This window comes from Trichechus manatus, unplaced genomic scaffold, assembly GCF_000243295.1.
Source record: "Trichechus manatus latirostris isolate Lorelei unplaced genomic scaffold, TriManLat1.0 scaffold00017, whole genome shotgun sequence".
NCBI classification, from domain to species: Eukaryota; Metazoa; Chordata; class Mammalia; order Sirenia; family Trichechidae; genus Trichechus; species Trichechus manatus.
Genome location: NW_004443953.1, coordinates 10,177,223 through 10,190,449, shown reverse-complemented (window position 1 = coordinate 10,190,449; position 13,227 = coordinate 10,177,223). Strand labels below are relative to the sequence as shown.

Here is a 13,227-nt window from a genome sequence, read left to right as displayed (position 1 = left end):
ACAGAAAGATAGTACTAAAGTATATTATTTAAAACACACACACACAGAGGAAGGTCTATGATATAAGAAAAAATTGTGAGTAAAGCAAATGGATATGTCAAATATATTAAATCTTAAAAACAAATAATAATATATAAAGAAATAACCCGTTGCTGTAGAGTCGATTCTGACTCATAGTGACCCTATAGGACAGAGTAGAACTGCCCCATAGAGTTTCCAAAGAGTTCTTGGTGGATTCGAACTGCTGACCTTTTAGTTGGCAGCCATAGCTCTTAACCACTATGCCACCAGGTTTTCCAAACAAATAATAGTAATGATATATTTGTGATGTTAACTAAAAATCAGATTAGAAGTAAATAACAGATGTCAAGAGGGGATTGATCAGTTTAAACTTTCTGAGGTCTCTGTATTGCCTTGGGGAAAGATTAAAATATTGATTAATTGATACTTAAAGTAGGCTTGTTAAAATTTCCATAGCAGCCCTTACTAAAATGATAAATAAAAACAAAGCTTATAACTTCAAACTAGTACAAGAAAAAATGAAATGAATCAAATGAAAACTCAATCCAAAAGAAGTCAAGAAAAGGGAAAAAAGAAGGAAAAAGGGAAAGCAAATTTAGATGATAAAAATGAAACTTTCATAAGAGCTAGACTGCTGATGTGTTACTAATCTCTTATGAATCTAATCAAGAAAAGCAGTTGTCTTGTAATATCTTTGAGATAATTTCTGTATTGTCCTGTCAGATGTGTGACAGTTTGCACAATCTAGCAAAATAAGAGACAAAATGTAGAACATGCTGGGTTTTATCCTCAAGAAAGTATACTCTGATTCTCAATTCCCTGTATTACTGCTTAGAAAGAAGTATCACCAGAATACAGGACAAGAGATCTGGTTCCCTGGGCTTTCTATTACTTCTAATTTGTCTCTTTCTCCACAGATTTGTAAATTGGCTTCTAATTGCTCTTACTGATTAGAAGTAAGAGTACTGTGAAGCACTGGTCCCTGTTACACTCACATCGGAAATGAACATTCCCATTTAAAAATCAGGTCCTTGTGTTTAGCTCGTTCAATAACTTCTGAATAAATACATAATAAGCATAGAGGGCTAACTGAATAACTAAGGTCCAGACCCAGAATGGAGATAACTCCACTATGTATCACTGGCAGGTGAAGCTCTGCTGAGCAATTGATGCCTGTTTTAAACATTCTTTTTTTTTTTTAATTAATTAATTTATTTATTTTATTGTACTTCTGGTGACGGCTTACAGAACAAATAGTTTCTCATGAAACAGAAGTACACATGTTATTTTATGACATTGGTTAACAACCCCACAACATATCAAACCTCTAACTTCTCGGCCTCTTTTTTTTTTTTGGTGAAAATACACATAGCCAAAGATACACCATTTCAAAAATTTCTACATGCACAGTTCAGTGACGTTGCTACGCTCTTCCAATTGTGCTGTTATTCTCACTTAAGATGAAGGCTTACAGAACAAAATAGTTTCTCATTTAACAGTTACTACAAATGTTGCCCTATGACAATGGTTAACAATCTCACAACACATCAACAATATCCTTACTCAACCTTGGGTTCCCTATCACCAGCTTCCTTGTCCCCTTCTGCTTTCTGCCCCATGTCACTGGACTCCTGTACCTCGTTAGTCTCATTTGGTTTTACGGGGCTGTACACTCCCAGGCTGAACAGTGAACCTCGGAGGTAACTTCACCACTGAGCTAAAATGGTGTCCGGGGGCCATACTCTCGGGGTTTCTCCAGTCTTCTTTAGGTCATCTAGCTGTACTGGACTTAGTCTGGTGGAGGCCTTGGTAGCTGTGGACAATTAGTCCTTCGGACTAATCTTTTCCTTCTTAACTCAACCTTATCCTCAGTTCATACACCACATCTCATAAATCATCTTATAATCAAGATAACTTGAAAATTTTGACTTTTAAATTATGTAAAAAAAAGGCATGCACTTTATCTAGTTTGTAGAATGATTTGTGTAAAAAAGTAAATAAAATATACATGAAGAAGTTTGGAAGTAAATAAAAGATAGTGGACCAAAGGACTAATGGACCACAGCTACCATGGCCTCCACCGGACTGAGTCCAGTACAGCTAGATGGTGTCCAGCTACCACCACTGACTGCTCTGACCAGGATCACAACAGAGGGTCCTGGACAGAGCTGGAGAAGGATGTGGAACAAAATTCTAACACACACACAAAAAAAGACCAGATTTACTGGCCTGACAGACTGGAGAAACCCCAAGAGTATGGCCCCCAGACACTCTTTTAGCTCAGAGGTGAAGTCATTCCTGAGGTTCACCGTTCAGCTGGGGATTGGACAGCCCCATAAAACAAAATGGGACTAATGAGGCACAGCAGTCCGGGGACAAGGACTAGAAGGCAGGAGGGGACAGGAAAGCTGGTGATGGGGAACGCAAGATTGAGTAAGGACAGTGTTGACATGTTGTGGGGTTGTTAACCATTGTCATAAGGCAATATGTGTACTAACTGTTTAATGAGAAACTGTATGTTCTGTAAACCTTCATCTAAGGTACAAAAAAAAAACAAAAGAATTATCTATGTGAGATCAAATGGACAACAGCAACTCAAAAGGTTTGATGGGAAGCCTAGGGGGCAGTGAGTTGAAGATAAGGGTGATGGAATAATTTGGAAAAGGATAGTGAGAATAGCAGCACAACTGGAAGAACATAATCAATGTCACTGAATTGTACATGTAGAAATTTCTGAAATGGTGTATCTTTGGCTATGTATATTTTCACACAAAAAAAAGTTCCTCCAAGGTTGAGAAGGGGGAGTGTTGACATGTCTTGGGGTTGTTAAGCAATGTCATAGAGCAGTATGTGTACTGACTGTTTAATGAGAAACTATTTTTTCTGTAAACCTGAACCTAAAGTACAATAAAAAAAAATTTTTTTAAATAAAAGATAGTGGAAAATAGGCTGAAGAAGATAAGGTGAGAAACAATGTAAAGTAAGCATATGGCTCCATGGAGGAGATGGAAAGTGAGGAGGGGGTGAATCAATGGAGACTGCCCATATGAACTTATGGAAGAGTTAAGAGAGAGTAAATGTGTACAGTTACTGATGAAACATTAGCAGCATTTCAAACACAAAGCATGAATAAGAAATTTGGCACACACGAACTTTATATTCACCGGTGGTTGAAATATTAAGTATAAAGTAATAATGAAAGCAGCTAGACAAGCATGAACTTTTCTACAGAAGTTTGGATTATGTTCACTGTATGGCAGTTTCAAAGACTGAAATACATGTAATACATTCTAGAAATGTTACCATTCAAAAAGATTGCATTAAGGTTCATAAAAGATAAACACTTAGATGACCAGGATGACTAATTCTCTTAATGTGCTGATGCTAAAATTGTTGCTTTTATATTGATGACCTTTTGATTACAGACCACACTATATTTCTACTCTACTCTTACCCTGAGGACAAGCTATCTTTTGATAGGGCACGTGTGCAGTCAAGTCTCATTTGACTTATGCAAACATAATTGTGACAATTCTGACCTTAGTGTGCTTTGGAGAAGTTTAAGGACAAAGTCACTTAAGTGCCGTACCCTGAGTGTTTTCCACATCTCATGCCCTCACATGATCTCATGTCTTCTATGGTTTAATATATCTGACATTATCTGCTTAAAAGCATGTTTGAAAATGACATTTCTATGTATCTCTGTCTAGGATAGTAAGTATTTCAGAATGCTTTTATCTATTATTCCATAGCTATGACTCATTTCTCCACCTTACAGTTCTAACTTTTATTTTAATAAGTTGAATACTCTTATCCAATTCCAACTTTTTTTCAGCTGGAAACTAGGATGAAGTCATAGCTATGTGTGAGAATAATCACACCTGCCATGTAAAATTTATTGCACCCCCCCCCACAGTGTGGAGAGGAGCAGAGGGTAGGTGGATAATTTACACTCATTTTTTCATGCTATAGGCATTTATTGACCATCTCCACTAAGTGTGAGGCCCTGTGATTATAGGTGCTATGGGAGATACCAAGAAGAGCATGAAATTAGCCCAGCTTCAAGACACTGACACCTGCATAGAGGAGACAAGGAATGTGCATGAATAGCTAGAACACCATGGATGGGGAAATTCACTTGAGATGTATTCCTACTTATAAGTAGTTTTGTAAACGGAGTATGCCAAATTGGTATGAAGCCAATTATTCTGATGGAAAAATAGGACTTTGTTTTCATTTAACTAACATTCATTCAGCATCTCTTGTGTGTTAGACATTGTGCTAAGTCTTAGAGATGTGGTTCCTGTCCACCCAGAGCTTATATTCTAACTGAGAGAGGAGTCTGAAGATGGATGTGCTGAAAAGCAGTAAGTGATACTAGAGAAAACATTATTTCATTTAAATTTTGGAGAAAAAATGTCTACAGTGAAGGAAGAGAACTTAGTATATTACAAGGTATCCAAATTAATCATTTTCATAAGGAGAACATACAAAGACATAAAAGATAGCATTACATTGTCTAATACAAAACTAAAAATTGCTAGATAAACAAGTAAATGAATTTGTACTTAAATAAGTACCACAGACAGTATCTCTGTTCTTCCAATGATTTATGTTGGATAATGATTTAAAAAAAAAAAAAAACCTTGATCAGATGAATATCATCTTGATTAAATATTAAAAAGAATAAACTCCACTTCAGTGTATAATTTTAGATAACTGAACGTCCTAGAGGAGCCAGAGAACCTTAAAATATAATTAGAAATCAGGAAATTATATGGATGAAGGCACATGATTTTGGCATAAAACAACAGTGGCTAATGTTAACGTAATTACATACCTCAAAACAAATGCATTCACAATAGATTGTTCTCACGTGATAAAAATAGATCAATAAAACAAGATATAGAAATCTTATTTACCTTATTTTAATCCTCTGTTTAAAAGCTTTCTGAATCAGATCACATCAGAGTTAATCTTAAATTGTATTCTTTTTATTAAAAATATTTAAATAAACCTGACCAAGTTGTAGTTCTCAGATTTCGTTACTTATGATGTTGCATAAAATAGTGCCCCATAAGTAGAACTATATGCAGAAATTAAATTAACTGCAACACTAAACATAATGTATTGTAAAAACACCTGTCATTTTCTTACAATGCAAGCTCAAAAATTTCTCAGACATTTCCCCACCCATACAGGATTATATATAGGCCTCAGATTTCCAAAAATATCTTGGGACTATATCTATTATTGTATTGCCTGAAGTATATAAAAATTATTTAAGTGTTTATTTCACCTAAGATTCATAATTATCTTTATATTCTAAGAGCCTAAAACCATGACCGGCACAAAAACGTCAAATTAATAAATCAAATAAGCTTCCTTTCAGAAATAATATGAAAAATCTCTTATCTTAGCAATTGTATTATTTTCTTATTCAAATTTACTTTGAAAACCAACCTGGCATACTTTCATATGAAAGGGAACACTGAACTATTAAGAAAATTTATGTTTTTGCTTTCCTCCTCTTTTTTTAAGTTTTGTTTATGTTTAGGGTTTTTCTTTATTTTGTTCCTGTTACATTTGTTTTGTGTTGTAAAGAAAATGTCACATTAAAAAATCCACATTTGTATCTCTTATCATCTGCACTTATTCTACTTTTCTGATAATAATAAATGCAAATCAGCATTTATTATTTAACACACAGACATTCCTTATAGCATATATAAACAAGTTTTCCAGGCCACTGCTTCAGTGGTATCACTGCAGATTCACTATCTGAATCAAGTACAAATTGTTTATTATGGACTTCAAATACTTCTAGATTCTGGACTTGCTCATATGGGCAATATCCTCTGGGAATATCCTTGCCTTTAATTTATAATTTTACATTTATTTTTATATAATCCTTTATTTGTTTTAGTCATCAAATTCCCACCTTCAAGCCTTCTCCATTCCAATCCTTTTTCTTTAGTTCATTTGAGAAGCTTCTGAAAAGCTTTTTTTTTTTTAGAAGCCTATCCTGACTACATAGAGGAGAAGTTTCAGTGTGCTGTGGTATGAGACTGACTAGTTGCCACTATTTTGTAAGGGGCAGGGGAATCCCTATAATATGAACTTAGCATTTTACTTCTTCTTAAGCTTTGAATTATGTCTTTGAGCTATTTTTTTCTGGTACTTTTTTATGGCTAAAATATTTTTTAATTGATATTTTAATTACTTTACGCCCAGGAATCTTTTCATGTATATGAGGGATATATTCAATAGTTTGTGATATATTTGCATGGTAAAGTAATCTTTAGCTCTTGCTTTTGCTCTAATATTGCAATTCAAAAGCAAATTGCCAAAAGATTGTTATTACAGGAAGAATTTCACAAATAAATAAAAGAAGAAAAGTATACATTTTTAATTTTTAACTTTATAAAAAAACTAAAATATTTCTAAATATAACCTCAATACACAGAGGGAGAAGAAATTCTTCAATACACTTGTGTTTAAAGAAAATTTTAACACTTAAACATGTTTTATTTGATTTTTAAAATAAAGTGTAGTCATTAAGTTTGAGATGCTATTAACACTATAGTCACAGAGTGTCTTTCCCAGAATAGGTACTCAATAAATGGTTGTTGAGGATCAACTGAGCAACAATTTCTGATGAATCATAATCTATTATAGCACAAATCAGAATTACACTGGTTTGTGATATCCTGTTTCTGGATTCACTTCCTCAAAATTCTCATCTCTGAATTATTTTCCAGCTTATTTTCACCTTTAAGAGTTTGTTGTTTAAATCTACACTGACAAAAAAGTTAGATAAAAAGGACTACATTAGCCGTTTTTGAAAACGTCATCATGTCCTTTCCCTAATTCCAGACTCTAATGTCTAAGATAATACTTGCAGCACTTCTCACATTAAGCAAAAATCACGTGCTTTCCAAGTTATTTTCTTAAAGAGCAAGAAAAATTATTAGCAAATATTTGGTAGCTTATAGATGCCCTGGTAGTGCAGTGGTTAAGAATTTGGCTGCTAACTAAAAGGTTGGCAGTTCGAATCCACCAGCCACTCCTTGAAAACTCTTGCGGGGCAGTTCTATTACTCTGTCCTGTAGGGTCGCTATGAGTTGGAATTGACTTGATGACAACAGGTTGAATATTTGGGGTAGATCTTCATGAAGGAAGTAGAAAAAAAAATCTCAAGACTTATACTTAAGTTGAAATCAAACCAGTCCATACTTATTTAATGAACAAATTACAGGTGAATTAAAATCTTTAATTTTAAAGACAAATACCTAAAAATATTAAATAAAATAAAACCTTTATAAACTTCAGATATGGAAGGATTTCTCCAAAAATGATAAAATAAAATCACAAACAATAAATGAAAAATGAGTAAATCTGACAAACTGAAACTTTAAAATTCCATACCAAAACATACACACACACACAACCACACACAAACACACGCCTACACGCACTCACATACACATTAAACAAAATTAAAAGACAAGGCCCTGATTTGGAAAAAATATTTGCATTGTTAGTATTCAGAAAACATGACGAATTACTATGCATTAATTAGAAAAGACAACAGGAAGAAAATGGGTAATGCAAGGAGAAAACAGAACATCTATAAATATGGGCAAAAAAGGCGGGGCGGAGGGCTAGTGATCAGGTAACTGAAAATTAAAGCATCAAAATTTCATTTGTCATCAGACTGGCCAAATTCAAATAGCGAAAATCTCAGACATTAGTGATTTTTGTAGGGGAACAGAAACTCTTATAAACTGCTGGTGGAAACATAAATTTGTGAAACAATTTGGAGAACAGTATTTTCAATATCTAATGAAACTGAAAATATGCATTAACTCTGACCAACAATTCCATTTCTTGGGCTATCCCAAGAGAAGCTCTTGCATACAACAGCATTGTTTTTCATAGCATAACGCTGAAAATAGTTAAAATGTCTATTAGTAGGGGATGGGTTACATACATAAAATAGTATTCCTATTTTGTAAAACTATGGAGCAATTTATACAAAACAGACAAGGAGAATACTAAACTGACAGTAGAGATTACCTCTTGAGAGTGATGAGGGAAATGTAATTTTATCTGGATAATTACTACATTGAGAAATTTTATGGTGAGTGGTTAAGAGTTACAGCCGCTAACCAAAAGGTTGGCAGTTCGAATCTACCAGCTGCTCCTTGGAAACCCTATGGGACACTTCTACTCTGTTCTATAGGGTCTCTGTGGCAATGGGTTTGGTTAAGGGACTGTAACATTGTTGGTAATGTTTTAAATTTTATTTTAAAAGAGACAATCTTGAAGCAAAGGTAACAAAAATGTTAACAGTTGTCATTTTTGGGTCACAGGAGGTTAAAAATAAATTTTCACTCCTATTGTTTAGCTATTTTCCCTAAAATAAAATAAAAAAATAGTGATAACAATATTACTACTATCCAAAAACCTTTACACCAAAAATTCTAGAGTGCTTCCAATGGAGTTCAGAATCAAAACAATATGCTATCAAAATTCAAAGCCATGATGCAAGTCAATTCCCATTTATAGAAACTGTTTTGTGATTTAGTCTTCCCATTTCAGTAATAATACCTGGAGCCTTTTTAAGTTCCCTGAAAAACAAATATTTGATTTCCTTCCTAGTATATAATAAAAGAGCAATTGGGAGGTAAAAGCAAAATATAGGAAGGTCCTCTAAGGTTGGTTTATGAATAATAAAAGATTTGATAGTGTCAAATACCAATTGCAATGCTAAGGCAGCATGCTGAGAAGCATTCATGTGATTGGAAAGCCACAGCATTACAGGTCTTCTAAAAGTATTAAAAAATAAAGATCTCAACCGACTTCCCACTTTAACAGAACTGTTATATAAAGTGAAACACAATTTATTTCTCATTCTGCTTTTTAAAAAAAAATCTGTCAAATAATCAAGTTTTGTTTGTTTACTTTTAGGATTTCAACAGCACTTGAAGTTACAAAAAAGAGCATCATTGAAGAAAAACAGTAGTTTTTGCACAATGCACACTTTCATCAACTTCAAATGGTTAACAACATTAAAAGACCAATCTTTTTAAGAACAGAGAAGTTATGAAGTTCTTCGACATCTCTAAAAGATGTAAGCTTTATATTTAAGTGTTACTTTTTTAATAAGTCACCTCTCATAGTCTAATGAGGTATAGGAATGGAGAATATGGCTTTTAAAATATCTCATTTTTCAGTTTTATTTATAAAACTATTTTCCATCTTCTTTGATAGCATTACAACACACATATAATGAAGCGTTTAAGTACAATTATCGTTCCATAGTAATCCTGTAAGTTAGTTCAGTATTTAATAATCAATATAAAGCAGTAGGAATATGAAAACGGCTGGCACCTCTTTGCGTAAATTAATAGCAGTAGTAGTAGTAGTAGTAATAATTATGGTAACCACAAAAGCTACTTGCCTTGAGTGTTTCCTATGTTCTAGGCAACACACTCTGACCCATGCAGTGCATTCATAAATTAGGGTCAGGTTTTCAAATATCACTTGAAAATCCTTTAAATAATCCAATCTTTGAACTAAACTGTGTCTTTAGTTGTACACCAGATTAAGTAGTATTTTGATTAGAGGTTATGTTTTTAAAAAATAATCTATATCTTTAAATATGAGTGTATCCATAAGTGCCAAAAGCTTTTCACACAGTGAGACATAAGGGATAGAGGAATCGGCAACAGTGTCCTACAACATTTAAATTGTTGTTCGATTCCACCAACAGCTCCTTGGAAACCCTATGGGGCAGTTCTGCTCTGTCCTATGTGGTCGCTATGAGTTGAAAGCAACTCGACGGCAACAGGTTTGGGTTTTTTGGTTTTCTTTTATTTTCTCTCCAGCTCTCTCCCATCAGTCCTGACCCACTGATGCATTAGAGTAAATTAAACAAGGCTATGATTCTGTTCCACTTTCAGATATTAACATTTAATCCATATCCTCTCTTTCTGTACATATATAAGCATATATATACACACATATACATATTTTTGTATTGTTTCCCCATGTTTATATAATTAAAAAAAAAAAAGGTGAGAGCACAGCTGAAGAACTGCATAACCACTAGGTGTTCAGGAGACAGTGAGGAAAAAAATGCAAGATTGATATCAGTCCTTTAAATTTAATACTGTAATTTTTCAGTACCTCTGTGAAGCCTTGAAATGGGAAAGCTTTGAGAAGACATTGGTGTAGATATAAATCTGACTATAGTATATAGGTGAATTCCTAGAGAAGATCTAGGAGGCAGGAAGTGCAGACTAAATATATAATGAGGTGGCAAGGGCTTAAACTACAGGGCTATGAATTGGGAGAGGTAGGAACAGATCTGAGATCTACTTTTAACATGCACATACAGAGACTTTGTATATTGCTTTATTAAGTTATGTATGGATGTTAACAAGCATAAATCTTCCTGAGGTTTTCCAATTCCAAGCACAAGTCACCAGAGACTTGAAAGTAATTTAACTTTCCTTGTCTCCTTTAAGTAATCCCATAATAATATGTTCTAGTTTATTACAGCTTGGGTGTTTTCCTTCATGCTAATGAATAACTCTAGTTGGCTTTATGAATAACATGCTCACAACAGTTGTCTCATGAGCCCATATATGAGTTAGTAGTATAAGGAATACACAGCCCAAAGCTACAAGTAAAATTTATGCTTAACTTAATACAATGGTTACATGAGCAAGTTTCTGTGTACTCATGTCTACTATATTGGCTCAATTGCTAAGCTTGATTTTAAAAATGAAAAACTTGACAGCATATTTCATAATATACAAAATTATGATGCTTTAATTTCAAGAGGAAAATATTGCACTGTTTATTTCTTTACTTGGTCCTTGAATAGACACTTTCACTGGGACCATTGGAAGATAACATAAGAATGAAAGCATTTGGAAAATATGTAGCATATTCTCTGATGACCATGGTGCTTGAGTTTAACATTTGTTGTGTAACGTTTGTGCCATCCTTTCAGTAAATATTCTTGAAAGCTGAACATTTTCTGCATTACTGTTATTTATGTTTCCCAGTTATTTTCAGTATCTTTAAAGCAGATGGATGTTACCAAGTATAGACCACAATATGGAGGACCACGTAGTGAACTGATAGATAAATTGTGTCCCTATTTAGATTCTAATCAGTCTGATGACTCACAAAAATTATCAACTTTTTAGAGCTACTTAACAAACTTCAAATAGAATTCTCCAAGCCACCAATAATCTTAAAAACTCAAATGATGGACTCCATAGATGGTTTGCTCCTTTGCTTCCTCTGTAACAGATATTTAGCATTATCATTTCTTGAAAAGTAGCCAATAATACATTTCCAGACAATTTTTCTTTTTTAAAAAATGGATCTGATCAGTGTTGTATTAAGATTTTCAAGGATTTAAGCAAGAAAAATATATCTTCTTGCTCCCGATCTTATATGCAGTTTAAATCCAACTCAACAAGATAAACCATAAAATAAGTATAAGGAGGTCCAAAAATGTGTTGACTTTTTCCTAGTAGTAATACTTTGATTTTGTTTTAAATATTTTTTTTTTTTAAATTGAGTGTCCCTGTTTTGCTGATTCCCTGAACATAGTTTTATCTTTTTCTTTCCTATTGCTAACCCAACAGTGAATACGTTTCTGTATTAAATTTTCCCTATGTTTAATTCAATTTAAAATAAAACTGCCATTCACAAGACATAGGTCATTTAAGTGTGAAAGCACTGAGATATTTGTAACATCAAAGGTTTCAATTAATAAATTTTACTATTAAGACTGATTATAGTGATTGTAATTCAGTTCAAAAGTAATATCAATGCCATGATGAGTAATTATACTCCCTACATCTTTCTCATTGTAATACTGTCTAAATGTTTAACTTTTTAGTCCTTAACAAGAACATTCATAAACTCTATAGTAGAAAGATAGAAAAGTAAGAAGAAACAACATTTGAACTTAGTAATGTCTCTATTGATTGCCTACTGTATGCCAGGCACTGTATTAGAAATTTACCTATATTGTTCCAAATATATTAATTAGTATTTCTATTTAAGCTAGAGAAAAGATGCAAACAGATTAAATCAATGTGCCCAAGGCACACAAGCAAATAATAGAAGAAATAAGATTTGAATCCACATCTGCCTTACTGATGACTTATTATTATACCATGCTGTGAAGCCCTGCTTTGTGTGTGTGTGTGTGTGTGTGTGTGCACGCGCATGTGCGTGTGCACAGGGGAAAGGTGTATCTTTTTGCAAGGACTAAAAATTCCTCAGTGAACCACTTTCTCCTAATATCCTTCTGAAGTTGTATCTTCATATTATAACACCAAGAACCATCTCTGGTTAAATCATAATGACTGAAAGATCATACCAAACCCTGCACATTGGAGGGTCCTTTCAAATGGTAGAGATGAAGAAGAATGTGGTAAAACCTGTTATTATTACAATTAAAAAATCTTGCAATGCTTGCATAAATATAGCCTGTTGAGGATTAACCTCCTTCTACCTGTTTTTATAATATGTCCCATATTTGTCCTTTTCTGGCTTGATTTTCCCTTTTTGTCCCTTTCTAGGCTGTTGATAATGTTCAGTTAACTAAATTTCACCTGTCAAATACATGTAAAGAACCTAGAACCAGAGACTTGAAAGTAATTTATCTGCCATTATCTTGTCTAAGTAGTCCTATAATATGTGCTAGCTAGTTCATTGCAGCTTAAGTGTTTGCCCTCATGCCAATAAGCTTTCTAGTTTGGTATATAACTGGTATGAAATAAATATTAGTTGCTTCTGAATCTATGTCCATATAAAAATTATAAGAAGCATGATTCCGATGGGGCTGACCCTATCCCATAGCTCCAGGAGTGGACACAGGACCCAGGCCCTACCAATCCAACTACCCCTCCCTCCCTCCAAACCTTACAGATAAATTCACTGATAGGCACATGGTCCAAACTGGTCAAACAAATCTCCACCCATGGATTTTGCTAAAACTTTGGGAAAAGGGAACCATGGCGTAGTGGTTAACAGCTCAGCTGCTAACAAAAAGGTCAGCAGTTTGAATCCACCAGCCACTCCTTGGAAACCCTATGGGGCAGTTCTACTGTGTCCTATAGGGTCACTATCAGTTGGAATTGACTCAACAGCAATGGGTTTCATTTTTTT

General features: G+C 33.9%; 1 protein-coding gene across 5 annotated transcripts in view; it reads right to left on the bottom strand.

Moving 5' to 3' along the window:
• The window catches only part of GRIK2 (glutamate ionotropic receptor kainate type subunit 2), a 781,170-nt gene that overhangs the window by 225,992 nt on the left and 541,951 nt on the right, over nt 1–13,227 (bottom strand). The window lies entirely within an intron of this gene.